Source organism: Leucoraja erinacea, chromosome 18 (assembly GCF_028641065.1).
Source record: "Leucoraja erinacea ecotype New England chromosome 18, Leri_hhj_1, whole genome shotgun sequence".
Lineage (NCBI taxonomy): Eukaryota > Metazoa > Chordata > Chondrichthyes > Rajiformes > Rajidae > Leucoraja > Leucoraja erinaceus.
The window spans coordinates 20,959,966-20,985,082 of record NC_073394.1 but is presented as its reverse complement, the minus strand read 5'-3'; the positions used below and the strand labels follow the sequence as shown (position 1 = coordinate 20,985,082).

The following is a 25,117-nucleotide window of genomic DNA, read 5'->3' as shown; positions in this document are numbered from 1 at the left end:
GCTCTACCAGTTGCGCCACTGCGCCACCCACAGAAGTGAGTGTGGAGTAAAGGTTTACTAGCCCCTGGGATGAAGCATTTCAATTGCATGTTTGATAGAACATAGAACAGTATAGAAGATAGACACAAAAGGTTGGAGTAACTCAGCGGGTCAGGCACCATATCTGGAGAAAAGGACTAGGTGACGTTTTGGGTCAAAACTACTCTTCAGACTGAAGACAGTCAGTCTGAAGAAGGGTTCCGACCTGAAAGATCACCTATTCCTTTTCTCTGACCCGCTGAGTTACTCCAATATTTTGTGTCTATCCTTGGTGTAAACCAGCATCTGCAGTTCCTTCCAATATGGAACAGTACAGCACCAGCTCTTATCTGCTGTCACCTAATCCATATCTCTCCATTCCCTGAATATCCATGTGCTAAATGCACATTGAGGTCTCATTCTCAAGTTAAGATCAATGCAAGTACATCAAAGGAGGATGGGACGAGTTACATTCAGGGGGAAAAGAAAGGAAGAGGTGGAGTCAGTGGGCTGAGGGAGAGCTGAGAAGGGGAGGAGAAAGTAAGGACTACCTGAAATTAGAGAAGTCAATGTTCATACTGCTGTGGTGCAAACTGCCCAAGCGAAATATGAGGTGCTGCTCCTCTAATTTACAGTGGTCCTCAGTCTGGCCATGGAGGAGGCCGAGGACAGGAAGGTCGGATTCGGAATGGGAGGGATAGTTGAAGTGCTGAGCCACCGGGAGATCAGGTTGGTTATTGCGAACCGAGCGGAGGTGTTCGGCGAAGCGATGATGTGTGATGGAAGGTTGAGATGAAATGCACGTAATAGTCAAAGACTCATGTGATTTACAAGTGGCTAGTAGTTGATTTGCATGTTCTCTTTAATTCTCTGCCATCACGCCACATGTGAGATTCATCAGAATGTGCAGAATAATTCCACTTCATCATCCCACCCACTTTGGAATACGAAGGGGAAAGAGATTTCCATGCAAATTTGGGTGCGGCACAGTGGCTCAGCTGGTAGAGCTGCTGCCTCACAGATCCAGAGTCCCAGGACTGATCCTGACCTCGGGTGCTGTCTGGGCCCTCCAGCTTCCTCCCACATCCCGACAAAGTGCGGGTTTGAAGGTTAATTGGCCCTCCGTAAATTGTTCCTAGTGTGTAGGGAGTAGATGAGAATGTGGGATAACATAGAACTAGTGTGAACGGGCAATTGATGGTCGGCGTGGACTCAGTGAGCAGAGGTGTCTGTTTCCGTGCTGTATCTCTAAACTACACTAAACTAAACTAAACTAAACTAAACTCAAAGTGGGAGGTGCCTCATTTTGAGGTTTATGTTTTTATTGCCAGGTTTGCTGAGTAGGTGCTGTGAAAAGCTTTGTTTTGCATTCTATCCAAACGGATCAGATATACCATACACAAATACAATCGAGTCAAACTCAATTACAATAGACGGAATGAAGAGAAAATGCAGAGTGCAGAATATAGTTCTCAGCATTGCTGGGCATTGCTGCTCATTGCAGAGCATTAATTCTGTGCAATCGCACCACTGCCTTACAGCGCCAGAGACTCAGGTTTGATCCTGACTACGGGTGCTCTATGTATGGAGTTTGCATGTTCTCCCTGTGACCGCGTGGGTTTTCTCTGGGTGCTCTGGTTTCCTCCCACATCCCAATGATGTGCGGGTTTGTAAACCAATTGGCCTCTATAAATTGCCCCTTGTGTGGGGAGTGGTTGTGAATGTGGGCTGAATGTTTCCATGTTGTATCTTTAAACTAAACATGTGAGAAGCATCAGATTGTAAAAAATGATAATAATACCACTGCTTTGACAATCATTTGTAGATTACGAAGGGAAAGACATACCTTACCAAATTGTAGGTCTTGTAAAACTACTTTATTGTAGTTAAACCCAGCTATTTAATTTCTTCAAACAATGACGCTTGTAAGCATAGTCTCACAAACAATTGACAGAAATGATAAAATCTTGCACTTTAAGGATGTTGAATTAAAACTAGGATTTTTTTTTCAAAAATAAACTTTATTCAGAAGAAAAAGTCTATACAAAAAAAATCTGTGCCAAAACTCTTCAGAAATGTTCAGTGTTTATACATTCAAGTGTCAACACTCTATGGTGTTTGCACATATCTTTAAACAAAACACAAAAGGACACAAAGTTTAATTTAACAGGTCAGGCAGCATCCCTGGAGAACATGGAAAAGTCTGGCTGTCGTATGACCCTAGACTCTGCCCCCCCCCCCCCCCCCCCCCCCCCACAGAGCCATTGCACCGAGCTTCAGTGGGTCCCTCAGTACGAACTCCTGCGGTCTGGAATGAACCACATTCCCTGATGGACATCTCGCTCTGCTGGGCTGCCAACAGGTTTTTGGCAGACCAAAGTGCGTCTTTCACCCAAAACTCAGGGTGGCACGGTGGCGCAGCAGTAGAGCTGCTTGCCTTACAGCGCCAGAGACCAGGGTTCGATTCTGACTACGGGTGCTGTCTGTATGGTGTTTGTACTTCCTCCCCGTGATCGTGTGGGTTTTCTCCATGTGTTACAGTTTCCTCCCACACTCCATGCAGGTTTGTAGGTTAATTGGCTTTGATAAGATTTACAAAGCGTCCCTGGAGTGCAAGATGCCAATAGTGCAGGGGGATCGGATCGATAATCAGCGCAGACTCGGTGGGCTGAAGGGCCTGTTTCCGCACTGTATCTCTAAACTAAACTAAACTAGAGGCCTTAAGATGGAGAATGGATCAGATGGAATGTAGGAAAGTTGGGATCAAAATCAGCAAGAATCTTCATGATTACAGGGTTCTGCTGACAGGAGATAAGAAGTCAGTGGTATGCGATAAGTGCGGTAACACATGCAGAGATGGAGGCCTTCATTCACAGAGCTGGCTGCGAGGAGTGGGAGGAGAGAGGATTAAAGTGACAGACATGTCAGTGACCTTTGATTTTTCTAAATTCCTGTAACCAGCCCTGCATTTTTTACTCTGTCACAGTCACGCCTGTTAACTCCTCTGAGCCCCTTTTTGAAAATGGTATCAGAGACCATTTTAAAATAAAGTGATGTAAAGAGAAAAATCCTGCTTAATTATTATAGAAACATGGAAATGCAGAAGCTGGTTTACAATGTGTGCTGGGGTAACTCAGTGGGTCAAGCAGCAGCTTCATTATTTTTTATATTTAATTTTAGGGAAACAGCGTGGAAACAGGCACTTCAACCTGCAGCGACTACCCTGTGCACAGTTTAAGGATAAGGGGGAAATCTTTTAGTACCGAGATGAGGAAAACATTTTTCACAAAGAGAGTGGTGAATCTCTGGAATTCTCTGCCGCAGAAGGTAGTTGAGGCCAGTTCATTGGCTATATTTAAGAGGGAGTTAGATGTGGCCCTTGTGGCTAAAGGGATCAGGGGGTATGGAGAGAAGGCAGGAACAGGATACTGAGTTGGATGATCAGCCATGATCATATTGAATGGCGGTGCAGGCTCGAAGGGCCGAATGGCCTACTCCTGCACCTATTTTCTATGTTTCTATGTTTCTAAAAAGCTGAAGTAACTCAGCAGGACAGACAGCATCTCTGGAGAGAAAGAATAGGTGACATTTTTCAGGCTGAGATCCTTGTTCAGACTGACTAACATGTATACTAGTTCTATCCTACACATATAGGGGCAATTTACAGAAGCCAATTAACCTTCAAATCTGCATTTCATTGGAATGTAGGAGGAAACGTGAGCACCTGGAGAAAACCCACGCGGTCACGGGGAGAATGTAAAAACTCCGTACCGACAGCACCCATGGTCATGATCAAACCCGGGTCTATGGCGCTGTAAGACAGCAACTCTATCACTGTGCCGCTATCCTTATTATTTAGTTTAGTTTCATTTTTAGATTAATAACTGAGCGGGTTAGGCAGCATCTCTGGAGAACATGAAGAGGTGAAGTTTCGGGCCGGGAGCAGCATTTTCAGTTTCTTGTGTCCCCACTGTGTAAAACAAGGTTAAGCAGACTAGTGCTTTATTTCTTAGAGCACAAGAGGATGAGGGGTGATCTTATAGAGGTGTACAAAATCGTGAGAAGAATAGGTCGGGCGTTGATGCAGAGATTTTTGCCCAGAGTAGGGGAATCGAGAACCAGAGGACATAGGTTTAAGACAAGGTTGGGAATGATTTAATGGGAACCTGAGGGGTAATTTTTTATACAAAGGATGATGGGTGTATGGAACGACCTGCCAGAGGAGGTAGTTGAGGCAGGTACTACTGTAACATTTAAAAAACATTCAAACAGCTACGTGTATAGGGTAGGTTTACAGCGATATGGGCAGGTGGGACTAATGTACATGGGACGTGTTGGTCAGCATGGGCAAGTTGGGCCGAAGGGCCTTTATCCATGGAGTATGACTCTCTATGACTCTATTCCCTTGCATATTCCATGAGAAGCAGGGTTTGAAATGCTCCCTTATCTTTCAAACCCTGTGAAATAATCTATGGGACTGGAAAAAAAATGTAGCCTCTGAAAAAATACACGAAAAAAGTATGGGAATGAATTCCTCCCAAGAAGATAACTCGTTTACTATGCTGCTTTTTGGAGATGAACCTTATTCCCATCGCTTAACTCTCACGTTCCACTGGAACAGGAAATGCCATTGCGCCCAATTACCTATCAATGTCAGTGATAAGCAGAAAAATGATGGGAAGAAAGGAAAATCTTTAGTGGCAATAAAGAGGGTGTAATCTTTGAAGTACTGAAGCTTACATGTACATCTGTATTAGATCATCTGTCGTTGCAGTGTTAAATAACAGCACAGAAACTTCAGCACCAAGGGAGATATTGCTAAAGATAGCAGTACATGTCCCCTCTAGGCTAGAGCAGGGTTCCCGTTGTTGAGAACTGTTTATAAACCCAACAGTTTGTGAGCCAGAACTACGGCAATATATTTCAATAAAACAGAGGCCAGCCAAGGACAACATGTACTCAAAACAACAGTAGACACAAAATGCTGAAGTAACTCAACAGGTTAGGCAGCATTTCTGGTGAAAAAGGGTGGGTGGCGATTTGGGTCGGGACCCTCCTCCAGGTTGGGTCATCTTTCTCCAGAGGTGCTGCATGGCGCATTGAGGTACTCGAGCACTTTGTATCAAAGATCCTATAGCTTTGTATCACTTTGGTGTAAACTAGCATCTGCGGTGCCTTTCTACACATATAGTTCAACCAGAGTGTTTAACTGAATTGTTCCGATAATTCTATGATAGTGCCGTGGCTGAGCAGGGGGTGCCTCCAATCCCACAGAGACCAGCAAATCCATACCTCCCATCTCCCAATTCCATCTTCTCCCCACCCCCATCCAGCAGAAGATGCAGAAGCTTGAAGGTGCCCACCACCAGACTCAGGAACAGCTTCTTCCCCTCTGTTACCAGGCTTCTGAACGGTCCCTCCATAAATCAGGGTATTGTCCTGATTCTCCAATATGCCCCATTGCCAGCATTGGCCTTTGTCTATGAAACTGATGTACTACACTGCTGAGATATCTTCCCCTTTGCTCCACTTATTGTGCTTGAGTTTGACTTGATTGTAGCTATGCCTAGTATTATCTGACCTGTTTGGATAGCATGCAAAATAAAGCTTTTCACTGTACCACAGCTCATGTGACAATCAACCTAAACCTCAACCTAATGTGTATGGGCTGTACATACAGTAAGTTAAGCATTTATAACCTGGGGATGATCTGTGCACTGTTATCAAGGAAACACAGTGGGCCAAATGGAATGTTGTATCTTTTATTTAGAGATACAGCATGGAAATTGGCCCTTCGTCGGACCAGCAATCACCCCTTACACTAGCACTATCCTAAACATTAGGGACAATTTACAATTTTACCGAAGCCAATTAACCCACAAATATATACATCCGTGGAGTGCTGTGAGGAAACTGGAGTGCCTGGATAAAACCCATGTGGTCACAGGAAGAATATACAAACTTTGTACGAACTTGAACCCATAGTCAGGATCGAAACACGGATTCTGGTGTTGTAAGGCAGCAACTCCACTGCTGCGCCACCGTGCCACATCCCAACTAAAAATGTAATTCTGTTCCCACTTTCACCATGGGAATAACACAAAGAAAGATTTATTTGGCACTTAGGGAACAGTGCCTGTTTGTGGGCAGAAAGGGGCCAGAAGCTGAAAGAGGCCAGTGTGTTATAGGGAGCAACGTAAAGCCCAGGGCTCCATCCAGGTGCAGATGGCTTAACAGTAGCGCTACAAAGGAACTACAAAGGAGGCTCGTGAGTAAGATCTCAAAGATAAAAGAAGTTGTCAACACAAGGATCATTCAAGTAATTGCAGCTCTTACTACATTTTCATATACTGTACATTCTGAATGGAAACTTGTGACAGTTACAAAGGGTATCAAACGCACATAGCCATAATCCTCTACAGAACCACTTGGGTTTGTCAGAAGCCAAAGTATTTAGTGGAAGGATATTTAGGTTGCAAAGTTTCCCCACACTGCACGGTTAATACATATATGGTTTACATATATTAGGGCGGCACGGTGGTGCAGCGGTAGAGTTGCTGTCTTACAGCGCCAGAGACCCGGGTTCGATCCTGACTACGGGTGCTGTCTGTATGGAGTTTGTACGTTCTCCTCGTGTAATTTGCTCCTAGTCGGAGTTGGATCGTGTTAAGGTGCAGGGATCGTTGGTCAGGCGGACTCGGTGGGCCGAAGGGCCTGTTTCCACGCTGTATCTCTGCATATCTGTTTGCATACCTGTTGTGCTGTTGCAAGTAAGAATTTCATTGTTCCGCTTCAGGACATATGACAATAAAATGATCTTGACTCTTGACTCTTAATAGCCTGTATTCTAGGCATAGACATGCGTGGGTTGAAAGAAAGACTAAAGTGTGAGGTGCTGCACTTTGTGCGTTCGAATGTAAAGAGAAAGTATACAATTAATGGCATGACCCTTGAGAGCATTGATGTACAGAGGGATCTTAGGGTCTTCAACCATATCTCCTTGAAAATGGCATCGCAAGTATTAAGTTGTGTTCGTGTCCAGTGACTGAGTTATTTGAGGAGGTGGTGAAGGTGATCGATGAGGGCCGGGCAGTGGATGTTGTCTACATGGACTTTAAGGCACTTGATAAAGACCCCCATGGTAGGCTGATCTAGAAGATTAAGATGCCCGGGATTAATAGTGACTTGGTCGTATGGATTCAGAACTGGTTTACTGATGGAAAACAGAGTGTTGTGGTGGAAGGACAATATTCAGGCTGGAGGTCTGTGACCAGCGGAGTTCCACAGGGATCTGTGCTGGAACCTCTGCTATTTGTGATTTAAAAAAATGACCTGGACATGAACGTAAACATGTTGGTTGGTTAGTTAAGTTTGCAGATGACACCAAGATTGCCGGGGTCATGGACTGTGAGGAAGGCTGTCAGAGTATATAACAGGATAGTCGATCAGCTGCAGAAATGGGTGGGGAAATGGCAGATGGAGTTTAATCTGAGCAAGTGTGAGATGTTGCACTTTGGGAGGTCAAATGTAAGGAGAAAATATCGAATGAATGGTATGACCTATAACAGCATTGGTGTACAGAGGAATAATTGTGTTAAAACGTTTATGAAAGTGGCATCACAAGTAGATAGAGTGGTAAAGAAGGCATATGGTCTTGCTTTCATAGGTCAGGGCACTGAGTATAAGAGTCAGGAAGTCATATTTATATTTCTCTCTCCATCCCTCTCCCTTCCCAGTTCTCTGACCAGTCTGACTGTTCTCCTGATTACATTGTGTCGCAGTTTGCTTTGTAGTTATCTTCCCCAAGCTATCAACGGTCTATTCTACATTTTCCTTGAACTTGATCTCTTTTGATCGCTTGCACTTCCTTATCTCTGTAACTCCTTCAGCCCTGACGCTCAGTCCGAAGAAGGGTCTCGATCCGAAACGTCACCCATTCCTTTTATCTAGAGGTACTGCCTGTCCTGCTGAGTGACAAAATGATAGACATTTTGTGTCTATCTTTGGTGCAGTTCCTTCCTGCACCTTTATAGGACTTTGGTTAGACCACGCTTGTGTAGTTCCAGTTGCCACATTCCAGGAAGGATGTGGAGGCTTTGAAGCCGGTGCAGAAGAGGTTTACCAGAATGATGTCGATACAAGGAACTGCTGATGCTGGTTTACAGAAATAGGCACAAAGTGCTGGAGTACTTCAGCAGGTCGGGAAGCATCTCTGGAGAACGTGTCTGAGTAACGTTTCGTGTCAGGACCTTCTTCAGACTGATTGTGATGTGGTGGTGGATGGGGGGGGGGGGGGCGGGGGGGGGGGGGGGAGGGGGGGTGGTGGGGGGGTGTGGTTGGTAGGAGAAAGCTGTAGAGAAGAGGGGCAGGACAAAGCCCAGCGAGAGATAGGTGGATTCAGGTGAGGGCTGGTGTGGTGAAAGGAAACGACAAGGAGAACTTGGGGACACGGAGGAGACGCAGGTGAGGGATCCATCTATAACAGCAGCAACAAACCCAAATACTAGTGCAAAGAAAGACAGTCCATATATGAGGTTAGTGTTGTGTAGTGTTAAAGATCCTGATGGTTACTGGGAAGAAGCTATTCTTGAACCTGGTGCTCATGATTTTTCACACCCCTTTCCTTCATCCTGGGGTCAAGGAAAGAGCATTCACGTCACGGCCCTGTTTCCACTAATCTTTCCACCACCGCACACAAGAAGCACAAGACAGACACCATTGCTCTGGCTGAACAACTTCTAATCGTGTGTGTCGACTCGACAAGAAGAAGTCCTTCATCCTGATGGTAGAAGTGAAATGACTAGGATGAAATGGCTCTTTGATGATATTGGGCGCCTTTTGAGGCAGCACTTCCTATAGATCCCTTCGATTTAGTTTAGTTAACTTTATTATGGTCGTGTTTACCGAAGGACAGTGGAAACTATCTCTTCCCAATGCACAATAGCCATTTTGGATGAGGTAATGAAACAAGAGAAAGCTATAAAATAAAGAAACAGAACATTTAAAAAAAAATCTCATGACAGTCCCTGAGGTATAACTTCCTCATATTACCAGACAGTAATCTATTTTTCTTCATGTACTTCTCCTTCTTTTATAGTGTGAAAAAAAACCCTCTGGTTACAGACAGGAGAAAGCAGTCCAATTCAAGCACTGCCCCAAGATCCTGACCAGTGTTCCCGGTAGGCTGACATAATCTGTGTGGTATGCTGAGGACATGGAAAAGCTTCCAGACGTCGCTGAAAGTTCGTTCTTTCAGGCTCTGAGACAGACTGGAGATTTCTCAAACTACTTCAAACCCTTATCTAACTTTTATACGCCTTCAGCATAGCCAAATACCAATAGGATTACTTAGATAATCAGACACCTAAATGAAAGAAATAGTATTTTGTTTTGACTGTTTAATGTAAAAAGGGCAGCACGGTGGCGCAGCGGTCGATTTGCTGCTTCACCGCGCCAGAGACCCGGGTTTTGTCCTGACTACGGGTGCTGTCTGTATGGAGTTAGTACCTTCTCCCTGTGACTGTCTCATCCTTTTCTTCTACTTTTTTTCTAGTATGCATTAAATGTATGTTTTAGTGCGCTTTAGCTGTTTTATATGGGGGGGAGGGAGAGAATTTGTTTAAATCTCTTACGTCGACGGAGAAGCGATTTTGTTCCAGATCGTATCTCCGTCCACACTGCGGCCTAACATCGAAGAGCCGGCAGCCTCTTGCTGGGGATCGACTTTGGGAGCTTCAACCACGAGAGCCTACGGACTCTCACATCGTGGAACTCGTGGTCCCTTGGTTAGGGACCGACTTCGGGAGCTCCAAGCCACAGGAGCTTCGACCGCCCCGATCGCAGGAACTTCGACCGCCCCCACGCGGAAGCTTCGATCACCGATCGCAAGAGCTGCGACCGCCCCGACTGCAGATGGCTCGACTGCCCCGACCGCGGGAGAATAAAGAGGAAAGAAAATTAGACTTTATTGCCTTCCATCACAGTGAGAAACGTGGGGAATCAACTCTGGTGGATGTTTATGTTAACTTTTATATAGTTGTGAGTCTTGTTGCTTATTTTAGTATGACTGTATGGTAAATCGAGTTTCACTTTACCTTAATTGGTACACGTGACAATAAAATACTCTTTGAACCCTTTGAGCCCTTTGACCACATGGGTTTACTCCGGGTGCTCTGGTTTCCTCCCACACTCCAAAGACGCATAAGGTTTTTAGGTTGTGTAGGAAACAGCTACTGATGCTGGTTTAAACTGAAAATAGACAGAAAAAAACGGAGTAATTCAGCGGGACCGACAGCATCTCTGGAGAAAAGGAATAAGTGACATATCGGGTCGAGACCCTTCTTCAGTCTGAGGAAGGGTTTCGACCATAAACATCACCTATTGATTTACTCCATTTTTTTGTGTAAATCTTAGGCTTCTAGGTTACGTGGCTTCAGTAAAATTGTAAAATTGTCCCTAGTGTGTAGGATAGTGCTTGTGTACAGGGACCGCTCGTTGGCATGGACTAGAAGGGCCTGTTTCCACGCTGTATTTCTAAACTAAAATAATGACATTTTCACGCTTAGTTCTTATAAATGTGCACTATTGAGTTATGATTAGCAATAAAATTACTATTCGCTTGTATTTTAAATCATTGAGAGCAGATCATTTAACAAGAAAAATGGCTTTGTAAAACACATTTATGTTACTTTTTAATTCTGACCCTTTCAGGCAACTCACTAAGTAACTTAAAATGCCGATTAAAATGTTACATAAAAAAGTAGCGATATTAAAAATATGAGACACATGAAACTACAGATATAGCCATGAAGTCATACAGCATGGAAACATGTCCTTTGGCACAACTTGCTCATGCTGACCAACATGCCCCATCTACATTAGTCCCATCTGCCTGCATTTGGTCCGTATTCCTCTAAACCTGTCCAACCCATGTACCTGTCTAAATGTTTCTTGAAAGTTGCGATAGTACCTGCCTCAACTATCTCCCCCAGCAGCTCGTTCCATACACCCACCACCCTTTGTGTGAACAGGTTACCCCCCTCCCTGTAACCCTTGACACGTGTACTAATCAATAATCTATCAATCTTGCCTTAAAACTACCCATTGACCTGGCCTCCACAGCTCTCTGTGTTTCTACATTGCTTTAACACCTCTGGAGGATATGGGTAGGTTTCCAGTCGGGACCCTTCTTCAGGCTCTGAAACGTCACCTGTCCATGTCCTCCAGGGATGCTGCCTGACCCGCTGAGTTACTCCAGCATTTGGTGTGTTTCTTTTAGCATCAAAAACTCACTGGATGATCTAACACTTCTGGCCATGCACTTGTATTCTCCTCCATGTCATTAAATGTCCAAATGGTATAATAAAGAATATTACAGAGCAAGTTGTTCATCTGAAATTTAGCATGTTGACCTCTAATTTCAGTACTGGCATCTACTTATATCTGTACTATTCATTAAAGGGAAGATTATAGTTTATTAGGAATCAAAGAATTCCTGTTATTAGTTTAGTGCAATACACTAAACTAAACTAAACTAAACTTACTTACTTTAATCAGGATCGGTTTATTGCAAAATTAGATCAGTAATACTTGGTTATTCTGTGAGAAAATATGAAATGATTTTTAGTTGACTCATTTTGAAAATCTCATTCCAGTAGAATGTTACATGATGAATTTCTGTTGACGTCATTTGGGGGAGTTTTACATTGGAAAAATGTACTCGGGAGAATGTAGCCATCACTGAGAAATGAGGAGATGAATTTCCTGACGAGTTGCAAATCACTCAGAAATCTGTGGAAGATTATTCCACCCCAGATTATTTTCAACAGGGCAGTCACACGGTATTCAGAGTTGCGTGAGTGCATTTTTAGCTCATCTGACATGATTTCTGATTCAAGGTGCCTTCTCTCAGTATTTTCCGAAGAGTGGCTCTGTAGCTCTGCTGGAAATAAAGATTATTCCAAAAGCAAGAAATCTTTTTCAAAGAAACGATAGACACAAAGTGCTGGAGTGACCCAGCGGGTCAGGCAGCATCTCTGGAGAAAAAGGATGGCTGATGTTTCTGGAGACCGTTCTCCAGACTTTCTTTGGTGTAAACCAGCATCTGCGATTCTTTGTTTCTACATTATTTCAAATAAATTCCAGGTTCACATTTATGTCCCATTGCTGCATAAATAAAACTGGTGGTAACACTCGACACGTCAGGCAGCCTCTGCAGAAGGAGAAACAATTAACATTCAGGTTGAAGACCTTTTGTCAGAACTGTTCTGAATAGTAACCCATTGAAAGGGCATAGAATACAAAACAGTACAGCACATGAACATGCCCTACATGTCCCTGGTGAACATGATGCCAACTTAAATTATCTCCTCAGCCTGCATGTGATACATATCTCTCCATGTCATGCCTATATAAAAGCTTCTTAAATCCCACTATCGTATCTGCCTCCACCACCACTGTGTTTCAGGCACCCACTACCTTCTGTGTAAAACCCTTGCCCTGTACATCACTTTTAATCTTTGACCCTCTTACCATTAAGCCATGCCCCCCTACTTTTATCTATCATTCTATATTTTGGAGACTTCTATCAAGTCTCCACTCAGCCTTCTGATGCTCCAGAAAAAAAACAATCCAAGTGTGTCCAAACTCTCCTTATCGCTAATACCCACTTAATCCAGGCAGCATTCTGGAGAACCTCTTCAGCATCCTCCCCAAAGGTCATGCATTCTTCCTGTAATGGGGCTACCAGAACTGCATGCTCTAAAGAGTTGCTTAACCGTTATCATTTGATTTTTTTTTATTGGCTCCAGCAGTTTGATTTGAAGGCGGAAGTTAACTTTCAAAACATTGGGTTAAAAAGTGGTTTGCATCCAAATAAAAGGTGTAAGGTTGAGACATACCAGGTTCAAGGCCAATTTAATGTACAAATGAAAAAAACAAGTGTCAGGACAGGGAATAATGGGAGAAAAATAACAACACGTTGAACCAGAAAGCTGGAGGGTTCAATGCCCATGTGAATAAATGTTTGTAGGAAGGAACTGCCGATGCTGGCTTACACTGAAGACAGACAACAAAGCTGGAGTAACCCAAGCGGTCAAGAGTCAAGCAATCTAATGGTCATTTGAACCCCTAGAGGTCCAAACGAAATGATGTTTCTGCAGCCATACAACACTTCTTCAGACTGAGAGTCAGGGGAGACATAAATCGAGATAACTGAAAAGGTACATCACAAGCTGTGTGGAAGGCCAAAAACTTATCTCACAAAGACAGATCAAAGCCCGAGGTCAGAGTCAAGGTGGAAGCTCACAATGGTTCGATTGCGATTGGAAGGAGATAACCCGCGCCAGTGAAACTCAGCAGAACGACAGTGAAACTAGTATGATGGTTGGATGGTACACCGGGCTTGGTGTTGGAGCCCCCGGATGTCGTTGAGCCTCCGAAGCTAGCAGAGTCCGCGGCCATTCCACGAGAGAGGGCCAGAGAGAGAGAGAGGAGCGGCTTCAGAGAGAGAGAGAGTCAGAGAGAGAGAAGGTAGGAGAGAGAGAGAGAGAGAGAGAGAGACCGGATGAGCGGAGAGCAGCAGCAGCAGCAGCAGCAGCAGCGCTCGCTCCACCTGAGCACCGCTGCCGGACCCATGAGAGAGAGAGAAAAGGATTTGAGGTTGGTTGCAACCCTTCTTCAAGACTGAGAGTCAGGGGAGAGAGGTAGAGCCGAGAGAGCAGAGAGAAAAGAGAGCTCCTCGGAGGTGGAGAGAGAGAGAGAGAGAGAGAGAACTGCAGAGACTAGAGATGAGGTAGGAGGAGAGAGGGGAGAGAACGAGAGAGAGAGAGAATGAGAGAGAGAGAGAGAGAGAGAGAGAGTGAGAGGCGAGAGAGAGGGGGAGAGAACGAGAGAGAGAGAATGAGAGAGAGAGAGTCAGAGAGAGAGAGAGAGAGAGAGAGAGAGAGAGAGAGAAGAGAGAGAGAGACCCCAGTATTTTGCTCTGAAGGAAGGCGATTTTATATTGATAGTTTACCACATCTCCCACTTTATACAAACACAAAACCATGCTTGCAATAACTCTGGTATTTTATCAACACTACTATTTTAATGTGGTTTCCGACAGTTGGTTACACTGTCTAAACCTCATCACTATGCTAGGCGCCCCAATGTGGGTACTTTCACTTTGTGGCACTTTGTGTATGTCTTCCACTTTAATGTTAGTTAGTTTAGCTTAGTTTATTGTCACGTGTACTGAGGTACACTGAAAAGTTGGTTTGTTGCGTGCTATCCAATCATCAAAAAGACTACATGATTACAATCATGACATTTAGTGCAAGATAACGATAGTCCGAGGGTCTCCAATGGGGTAGATGGGAGGTCAGGACCGCTCTCTAGTTGGCGATAGGGTGGTTCAGTTGCCTGATAACAGCTGGGAAGAAAATATGCTAGCTGAAATATGAAAAGATTTAGAATCAGAGAATATAGGAACAAAGAACTGCAGATGCTGGTTAATACACTAACGGACACAACTCAGCAGGTCAGGCAGCATCTCAGGAGGAAGTGGGTAGATGATGTTTCGGGTCGGGACTTCAGAGTCAGACCTGAAACGTCACCTATCTATGTACATCAGAGATGCAGCCTGACTGCTGAGTTACTCCAGCACTTTGTGTCATTTTAAACAGAGAGAGAGGGAGATAAAGCATGAAAACAGGCCGTAGGCTCACCGAATCCCCACGGACCATCGATCACCTGTTCACACTCGCTCTATGTTATCCCACTTTCTCATCCACTCACCAACAGACTGGGAACAATTTTATAGAGGCCAATTAACCTACAAACCCGCACACCTTTGGAGTATGGGAAGAAATCGGAGCACCCAGAGAAACACACGTGGTCACAGGGAGAACGTGCAAACTCTACACAGGCAGCACACGTGGTCAGGATTGAACCCGGGTCTCTGGCTGTGTAAGTCAAGTCAAGTCAAGTCAAGTCAAGTCAAGTCAAGTTTATTTGTCACATTCAACCTCTCCCTGGACAAGTCCGTGGTCCCTGCCTGCTTCAAAATCCATCATTGTACTGGTACCAAAAAATGCCTCCCCAGCCTGCCTGAATGACTACCGTCCGGTGGCCCTTACCTCGGTAGTCATGAAATGCTTTGAGAGGCTGGTACCGGTACCAAAAAATGCCTCCCCAGCCTGCCTGAATGACTACCGTCATTCCAGCCGCTACGGTCAGGCAAACGCCTCCGTTGCCATGCAGTGAGAACGGAGAGGTTGAGAAGGAGTTTCTTCCCAGAGGCAATTCGGACTGTAAACGCCTTTCTCACCAGGGACTAACTGTACAGAACGTTTTTCCTTCTATTATTATGTAAAATAATATGTGTGTGTTTATGATTGTGTTTATAATTTGTTTGGTTGATTTGTTGTTTGTCTTTTGCACAAAAGTCCGCGAGCATTGCCACTTTCATTTCATGTGTAATGTGTAAAGCAACAACTCTATTGCTCCACCTCTATGCCGCAGCATTCAAATGTCTCAGCATTCAGGAATCACACGGAGAATGTATTAATTGTGAGTTACATCAATTACATTGTGGCGACTCCTAAGGGTTGTGCCATTATACTGCCGAACCTCTCGGCACAGGAGTGGTGCAGTCCGGAGGCGGCCCTTAGCCGGAGGGTTTAAAAGGCAGGGTTTGCGTGCCATCTTCTGCTGGTTTTGTCTTCCCTTGAACCGGGAGGAATTAAATAAAAGTGCTTCTCAAACTTCGGACTACTTGCCTCATTTTGAGACCCACGCACTACATTGGTGACCCCGACGCTCCATTGGCATCATGATGGAGACAGAACAAAGCCCCCCCTCACGACACCCTCCACCTGTCACTCCATCTGTCCTCCCGCCGGTCCCTTGACCTGTCTCTCCACCTACGCCCCCGCAAGCCCCGGGATCTGCTGACTTCCGCACGCGGGCCGGCCAGGTCGTGCGCCCGCCGGTGCGTTTTGTGCCTCTGGTTCTGGGGGGGGGGGGGGGGGGGGTCCTGTGGCGGCTCCTAAGGGTTGTGCCATTATACTGCCGAACCCCTCGGCACAGGAGTGGTGCAGTCCGGAGGTGGCCCTTAGCCGGAGGGTTTAAAAAGCAGGGTTTGGGTGCCATCTTCTGCTGGTTTTGTCTTCCCTTGAACCGGGAGGAATTAAATAAAAGTGCTTCTCAAACTTCGGAATACTTGCCTCATTTTGAGACCCACGCACTACAACATTGTCCTCATCAACCCAAAAGATTCAAAGTGTCAGAACTGTTCTCTGAGGTAGAACTTTACCAGTTACTTAGCACTCGCAACATCAAATAAACATCTTGCTCTGAGCAATAAAATTGAGACAGAAGGAACTGCAGATGCTGGTTTATATAAATAGAATAGAATAGAATAGTTTATTTATTGTCATTGTAACATGAACCATGTACAACGAAAATTAAAAATGTCAGCCAGTCAGTGCACCATTCAAACATTTCTAAAAGCTAACAATACATACAAGGTAAAATATTAAAAGATAAACAACTAAATAAATATCACGAAAATAGCACGCATAAACACCCAACCCTCCATCCTTCTGTCGATTTCACAGTGTACCACAGTCCCTTAGTATGTCTCGCCCCTGCGTTCCTTGGCGGCTACATTTAGTGCTTTTATAGCAGTGGGGTAAAAACTGTTTTTTAGTCTGTTCGTCCTTGTCCTTGTAGATCTGTACCGTCTGCCTGATGGCAACAGTTCAAACAGGGAGTGTCCGGGGTGGGAAATGTCCTTTATGATATTCTGGGATTTTTTGGTGCAGCGGGAACTGTGTAAGTCCTCCAAGGTAAGGAGAGGACAGCCGACAATCCTCTGTGCGTTGTCAATGGCCCTCTGGAGCGCTTTCCTCTGAGCCGCTGTGCAGCTGGTGTACCATACGCATACACAGTATGTTAGTATACTCTCAATGGAGCACCGATAAAAGGACAGCAGCAGTCTCTGAGTGATGTTGTTCTTCCTGAGCACCCTCAGGAAGTGCAGTCTCTGCTGGACCTTTTTCAGCAGCGCAGTGGAGTTCACGCTCCACGTCAGGTCCTCCTCAATATGGATTCCCAGGAAGCGGAAATCCACCACCCTCTCTACACAGTCCCCTCTGATAGTCAATGGTACCATGTCCGTTTTATTCTTCCTGAAGTCTATTATTACTTCCTTTGTATTTAAGGTGTTGAGGAGCAGGTTATTTTCTTCACACCACACTGTCAGCTGCTCCACCTCATCCCGGTAGGCGTACTCGTCCCCCCCGGAGATGAGTCCCACCACCGTAGTGTCATCCGCAAATTTGACAATGGTGTTGCTGTGGTGGGTGGGGGTGCAGTCATGTGTGTAGATGGTGTAGAGCAGGGGGCTCAGTACGCAGCCCTGTGGAGAGCCGGTACTGAGGCTGAGGGCCGTGGATGTATGATGGCCCACTCTGACTCTCTGGCTGCGACCCGACAGGAAGCTATTTATCCATGTGCAGGTGGAGTGTGGAAGTCCCAAGTCCCCCAGTTTGTCCACCAGTTTGTGGGGGAAAAAGGACACAAAGTGCTGAAGTAACTCAGCAGGTCAGGCAGTTACCTCTAATGAACATGTGGAGGAAGGAACTGTAGATGCTGGTTTATACCAAGGATAGACACAAAATGCTAGAGTAACTCAGCGGGTCAGGCAGTATTACTGGAGAAATGGAATAGGTGATGTTTCAGGTCGGAACCCTTCTTCACACTGTCTATTCTCTGGTGAACATGGATAGGTGATGTTTTGGATCAGGAGGAAAGAGAGGTGTCCTGCACCCTTACAAGCAAAAAGAAGCCCTCAAGTCCAAAGTCAAGGAGCCGTTTGCTCCAGATTAATGTTTGGCATGCCTACCCTCTGTAGTCAAGGCAATGAGTGCAAGAGTTTGGATGTCATGTTACACTGAACAAGTCATTGGCGAGACCACACTTGGAGAATGCACTTGGAGAACTGTTTGCAATTCTGGTCACCTTCCGATAAGAACAATTTGTCCTGGACTTGCCCTGGATTGATTAGTAGAGGTGTCAGGGGTTATGGGGAGAAGGAAGGAGAATGGAATTGAGAGGGAAAGACAGGTCTGCCATGATTGAATAGTAGACTTGATGGGCTGAATGGCCTAATTTTGTTTAGTTGAAACTTTAAAGAAACCGTATTTTGCAGATGCACCATTGAAAGCATTCTCTTGTGTTGCATCACAGCTTGGTTTGGCAACAGCTCTGCCCAAGATGGCAAGAATATGTAGTTGTGGATGTAGCCCAGTCCATCACATGGACCAGACTCACTCCCATCTAATCCTTCTACACTTCACTCTCCCTCGGGAAAGCAGCCAACATAATCAAGGACCATTTTTACCCCAGTCATTCCTCCTTCACCCCTCTCCCATCCGGTAGAAAGTACAAAAACTTGAAAGCACGCACCACCAGACTCAGGGACACCTTCTTCCCCTATGTTATCAGGCTATGACCCCTCTCTCATAAGCCTAAGATGTAGTTCTGATCTTCCAACCTACGTCATTGCAGACCTTGCACTTTTTAAAAATTGCACTTTCTCTGTTGATGTAAAGCTATAATGGTGTAACATAAAATCCTGCACACTTTTCCCTTTGCACTGCCTGTTGTACTTGTGTATGGCTTGCATGTATTCATGTTTGACATGATATGACTGGATAGCATCAAACAAAAGCTTTTTGCTGAATATCAGTATCCGTGAGAATAATAAAGCAATACATACTCCAATTGGCAGCTTTGGCAATGGCACCTACGTTCCAGGAATGTATAAAATGTATTGTCTCCCTCCTGTTGTTATTATAGTCTTGCTTGTAAAGTGTGAACGTGCAAATTGTGTGTTTGAAATGGCTGCTAAAATGACTCCACACTTCCTCAATGATTCAATCTGACATCTTGTGTAAAGGATTGAAAAAATGTAAGTGGTAGATTAAAAGTGTTTCCGTCACCCCAAGTGAACATTTGGAAACAATTATAGCTAATGTGAAAATGTAAGCCTCACGGACGAGATTTTATACATTGATAGAAGTAGTTGCTGAGAGCATCAATGTGGTGTTAAATCACATTTCTGCACTTTCTGGAGAACCCTCTGCTGATCAGCAGACGTTAATATCCAGCGCCCTCTCTTGGTTGCCATCCAAATTACAACGGCAAACTCCATTATGGGCGGCACAGTGGTGCAGCTGGTAGTGGCCCTGCCTCACAGCGCCAGAGAACCTGTGTTCAATCCTGTCTTCCATCACATTGAGGAATGTGGAGGAGTCACTGTTGTGGATGTTTATGTTAAAATGTATTTTGTGTGTTCTGTTGCTTTTTATTTGTATGACTGACTTTGCAAATGGTATTCCTCGTATATGTTGCAAAACATACTTGGCTAATAAAGTATTATTGCATTGTATTGTATTGTATTGTCTTTGTGTGGAGTTTGCACGTTCTCCCTGCAACCATGAGTTTCCTCCGGGTGCTCCAGTTTCCTTCCTCATCCCAAAGACCTGCGGGTTTGTAGGTTAATTGCCCCTGGTGTGTAGGGAGTGGATGAGAAAGTGGGATAACATAGAACTATTGCGAATGGGTGATCGATGGTCAGCGTAGACGCGGAGCTGAAGGGCCTGTTTCCATGCTGTATCTCTAAAATTGAATAACCAAAACTAGTAACAATACTAGAAAAACAATGCAAGGAGAAAACAATGCAATTTCCTTGTCAATCTGAAGAAGGATCCCAACCTGAAACATCACCTAAGCATGTCCTCCAGAGATTCTGTCTGAAGAGGTAGTTATTGTAACTGTCTCAACCACCTCCTCTGGCAGCTTGTTCCATATGCCACCATCTTCTGAGCTGGCAATGTTAGATTGTACTTGGAACCCCTCCCTATAGGGCAGATTAAAATTGTGCCTTTTAGCCCTAAAGCCCAGAGCAACAGGTCTGGAAAATGACACTGGCAACTTCTAATCATAAGGAGATGCTGTCTAACCCGTTGAGTTGCTTCAGCACTTTGTGTCCTTCAGTGCATTAACCAGCATCTGCTGTTCTTTGGGTCTATATTCTCAGTTTATATTTATGATTGTCTTTGGTGTAAACCAGAATCCTCAGTTCCTCTCAAAGCACACTTGCACACACTGACACGCAACGCATGCACACACACGCGCACAAGCGCGCACACACACACACACACACACACATATCTATATATATATACATACAGTATATATTTAGATAGACACAAAATGCTGGTCTGAAGAAGGGTCACCCATTCCTTCTATCCAGAGATGCTGCCTGTCCCGCTGCATTACTCCAGTATTTCGTGTCTATCTTCGGTGTAAACCAGCATCTGCAGTTCCTTCCTACACACACACTTATATATATATAAATGAACACACTAAGATGTAAGATGTATGCTACATAAGTTATATACTAATATGTAAGAGAGTTGGAAAAGAAGAACAGATGAGAATGAAGGTTTGCAATTGTATTGTAATAATTATTTGCACGTTGGGTGGATCGGTTTCCAGACATATGGTCAAACGTGACTTGTTTCCTGGTAGAAACAAAGTACTGCAGATACTGGTTACTACATGTTTCCTGGTATTCCTTATTCCCTGGTGGTCCAGTGTTCTTGACGTCTCAAAGTGTTCTATGTTCTCTAAATTACATTAGTGTTCAATGAGTTATTTAAGAGATAACATGGGAATCCATTTAGGCAACATCAATTAAAAAACGAGTTGTATAACTAAGTGAAAGGGTTTGGTTGCTGATGAATGTGGGCCCATGTGTTGATGGTTATTTGTTATGTGAAATACAGCCCTCTACAGGATAAGAAATTATTTGTCAGCACATTTGTCAGTGATACACTCATCTTCTCTCTAACTCCCAGAGCAATACAGATGAATGAACTGAAAGGAAACGTGCCCAGTATAATGTTGAAATTTATTGTAATAAACTGCAAGGTACATCAACATTTACTATTAGGATAGGTTTAGAGGGATAGAGGCCAAACGCAGGCAGGTGGGACTGGTGTAGATGGGGTATGTTGGTCGGCATGGGCAAGCTGGGCTGAAGGGCCTGTTTCCACGCTGTATGACTCTCTGACTCTATTTTGAGGTCCCCACCGAAACGTCATCAATCCATATTGTCCAGAGATGCTGTCTGACCTGCTGAGTTACTCCAGTACTTTGTCTCTTTTTTTTCCAACATTTTTTGTACTGCTTCAACTCAAAAATCATTTACTTGTAACTGCCGCTAAAACTCATGTGTAACTTTGAAGAGATTTCAATCATTTACGAATTTAAATTCTTGTCCATAATCTTCAGAGTTACTCCAGGACTTAGTGTCTCCCTCACCTGTATCCACCTATCAGTTGCCAGGCTTTGTCCGACCCCGACCTCATTTCCAGCTTTCTCCCTGAGCTGCTGCCTGACACACATGACCTGCCTGAGGTATTCCAACACTTTGTGTCTTCTTTTGATATACCAGTATCTGCAGTTCCTTGTGTTGAATAAACCTACCGTTTCTTTATGTCCCAAGAAAAAGACAATGTACCAGGCCCAGCATTATAAAAGATTAGTTATATTTGGCCATATGAAAAACTGCAAGCTGAGCTTGGGAATAAGCTGATGTATACCTTGGTATTCATTGATGCCATTGAAGTAGAGATGGTTGAAAGGTTCATGTTCCTAGGAGTAAATATCACCAGCAACTTGTTCTGGATACCTATATTGAAGCAATGCCCAAGAAAGCACACCAATGCCTCTACTTCTACTCCCCCAACTCCCCCCCCCCCCCCCCCCCACCCCACCACCACCTCTACCATCTGTCTGAAGAAGAGTTCCGACCCGAAATGTCACCAATTCTTTTCCTCCAGAGCTGCCCGACCCGCTGAGTTAATCCAGCATTTTTTGTCTATCTTCGACATAAACCAGCATTTGCAGTTCCTTTCTCAACTACCTTAGAAAGGCTTAGGAAGTTTGGCATGTCCCAGCATCTCTTACCAACTTCTGCAGAAGCACCGTAGGAAGCATTTTATTGAGAAGCATGACAGCGTGATTTGGGAACAGCTCCATCCAAGATCGCAAGAAATTGCAGAGAATTGTGGATGCAGCCGAGGCCATCATGCAAACCAAGTCTCTCTTCCATTGACTACAAGGCCACCGGCATAATCGAGGACCAGTCTCATCCTGATCACTCCCTCTTCTCTCCTCTCCCGTAAGGCAACAGTTACAGAAGTGTGAAAAAGCACATTTCCAGATTCAGGGACAGTTTCTTCCCAGCTTTTATTAGGCAACCGAACCATCCTCTCACCAACTAGAAAGCGCCTCTTGAGTGGCTATTTACCTCATTGGAGAGCATTGGACTATCGTTAATCCAACTTTACTGGACTTTATCTTCCACTAAACATTATTCCCTTTATCCTGTATCTGTAAACTGTTGTAATCATGTATAGTTTTTCCACAAACGGATTAGCATGCAACAAAAGTTTTTCACTGTACCTCAGTACACGTGCCAATAGACTAAACTAAACTCAACTCATTCCTTTTCTTTTCGATTCTACCTCAAGCTGTTTCTCGGAAGGTCACATGGAATGCCTTGGAGTCACGGCAGTTCTTCCATGAATGGTATCGAATGCGGTCGGTCTAAAGATAGCACCTGATCTTTTCTTTCATGCCAAGGGTCTGAACCATGTGACCGAATTAGCAAGACATCTCCTTGCAGACTAGCATTTGAACTCCTCGGTGAAACCCTATAGCCACTGATCTCAGGGTAGAATGTACAGGAGCTCCCCTGTACATGTCGAGATCATTTGCCCATAGATGGAAAGATTAGTATTCCCAGAGTAGCTCAATGCGTGGGCATCATCTGTAAGACTGACCCACCCTCTTTAAGTAAAAGCATCTCACAACGCATGTTCATAAATAAGGGACATGTGGTTTTATGACGGCATCATTAAATCATTTATACATCCTTCCTCCGATCATTTATCATTAAATCATTTATACTGTCTTCCTCCATTAACGTCTTATCATTTTCATACTCAGGCTATTTTAAAACATGCACTCGTTTGACAGAAGTATATATAATTATGAGAGGCGTAGATAGCGTGGACAGTCAGAGCTTGTTTTCCAAAGGGGGGAATTGTCAAAGACTAGAGGGCTTAGCTTGAAGTTGAGAGTGGCAAAGAGAAGGGGGATGTACGGGGCAAGTCTTTTTACACAGAGGGTGGTGGGTACCTGGAATATGCTGCCAGGGGTAGTTGTGGAAGCAGATACGATAGTGGCGGTTAAGAGGCTTTTGGAAAAGCACATAAGATCATAAGATCATACAATCATACGATCATAAGATCATAAGACCGTTAGATCATAAGATAGGAGCAGAATTAGGCCATTCGGGCCATCAAGCCCGCTCTACCATTCAATCATGGCTGATCTATCTCTCTCTCCTAACCCCATTCTCCTGCCTTCTCCCCATAACCTTTGACACCTTTGTATTAATCAAGAACCTATCTATCTCTGCCTTATCCATTGATTTGGCCTCCACAGCCTTCTGTGGCAAAATAATTCCACATGGATATGCAGGAAATGGAGGGATATGGATCATGCAAAGGCAGAGGATGTTTATTTGGACATACAGCATGGAAACAGGTCTTTCTTCCCACCGGGTTCCCATCAACCATCGATCACCCATACACCAGTTCCATGTTATCCCACTTTTTCTTCCACTCCCTACACCATTCGGGGCAATTTACAGAAGTTGATTAACCTACAAACTCGCATGTCTTTGATATGGACATTACGTTTGGCACAGACATTGTGGGCCGAATAGCCTGTTCCTGTGCTGTACTGTTCTATATTCTATGGAAAAAGCTGTACTAAAACATTCAACAGATTATGTAAAAACTTTCATTATTACCCTGGTATACAACCCACTTTATACTGATCATCTTAGCCTTCATCGTCAAACAACTTGGTTTGACTCCTGTTTAAATCACAGTAACGCTAGTTGTGAAATTAAATTGCACCAGATAAATATAATCCAAAACTCGTCCAATAAAGACCTCAGACAGTTTTTCAGAATTTAAATCACCGGACCTGAAATCATGTTATTTCCAGTTGAACTTTACGTTTTTTTTTTTAAATGGATCAGTAATGCTAATTGATTTGAAGTTTATTAAATCATATTTCCATCTTAAATTGGTGTTCTATGCAAGCTAGTTCCAGCACTTGTGCAGAGAGAAAGTCTCAGTTTAAGGCCAACTGCTAACACAACAATTAATATTAGTCAACTAAACCATCCTATCACCACCTAGAGTGTGGTCCTGACCTCCCATCTACCTCATTGGAGACCTTTGAGCTATCTTTAATTTGACTTTATAGGAGTTCAATGTTATATCTGGCATTAAATGTTGTCCTCTTTATCCTTTATCTATGGGTTGCGGACGGCTTGATTGTATTCATGTATAGTCTTTGCTTTGACTGGATGACATGCAAACAAAAACCTCTCATTGTACCTTGGTACACGTGACAATAATAAACTGAACTAAATCCTTGTGACTACATTAGTTCACTGTAGTTTATCCATCCACAAGTTAATTATGTGAAAATTACTTGCCAACGTTTTATGTTTAGAGTGAGCAAGCATGGGCAGCACAGTGGCGCAGTGGTAGAGTTGCTGCCTTACAGCGCCAGAGGCATGGGTTTGATCCTAACCATGGGTGCTGTCTGTATGGAGTTTGTATGTACTCTCCATGACCTGCATGGGTTTTCTTCAGGTGCTCCGGTTTCCTCCTACACTCCAAAGATGTACAGGTTTATAGGCTAATTGGCTTTGGTAAAATTGGAAATTGTCCCTGGTGTGTCTAAAATAGTGCTAGTGTATGAGGTGATTGCTGGCTGGCATGGACTTGGCGGGCCAAAGGGCCTGTTTCCACATTGTATCTCTAAACTAAACTAAGCAATTACATGTGAAAGGAAGCAAAGCGGGAGGCCAGAGTGTTGCTTATGGTGCAAGAAATAGGGGTGAAAGAATTAAGTCTCAAATACAAATCTGAAAAGCAACTTTAATGCAGCCTAC

General features: G+C 44.2%; 1 long non-coding RNA gene across 1 annotated transcript; it reads left to right on the top strand.

Moving 5' to 3' along the window:
• The first annotated feature begins 533 nt into the window (after positions 1–533).
• LOC129705749 (uncharacterized) lies at positions 534–10,157 on the top strand. Its single transcript, XR_008724960.1, has 2 exons — positions 534–747; positions 9,116–10,157. It is a non-coding gene; the product is annotated as an uncharacterized LOC129705749 (long non-coding RNA).
• The last annotated feature ends 14,960 nt before the right edge of the window (positions 10,158–25,117 follow it).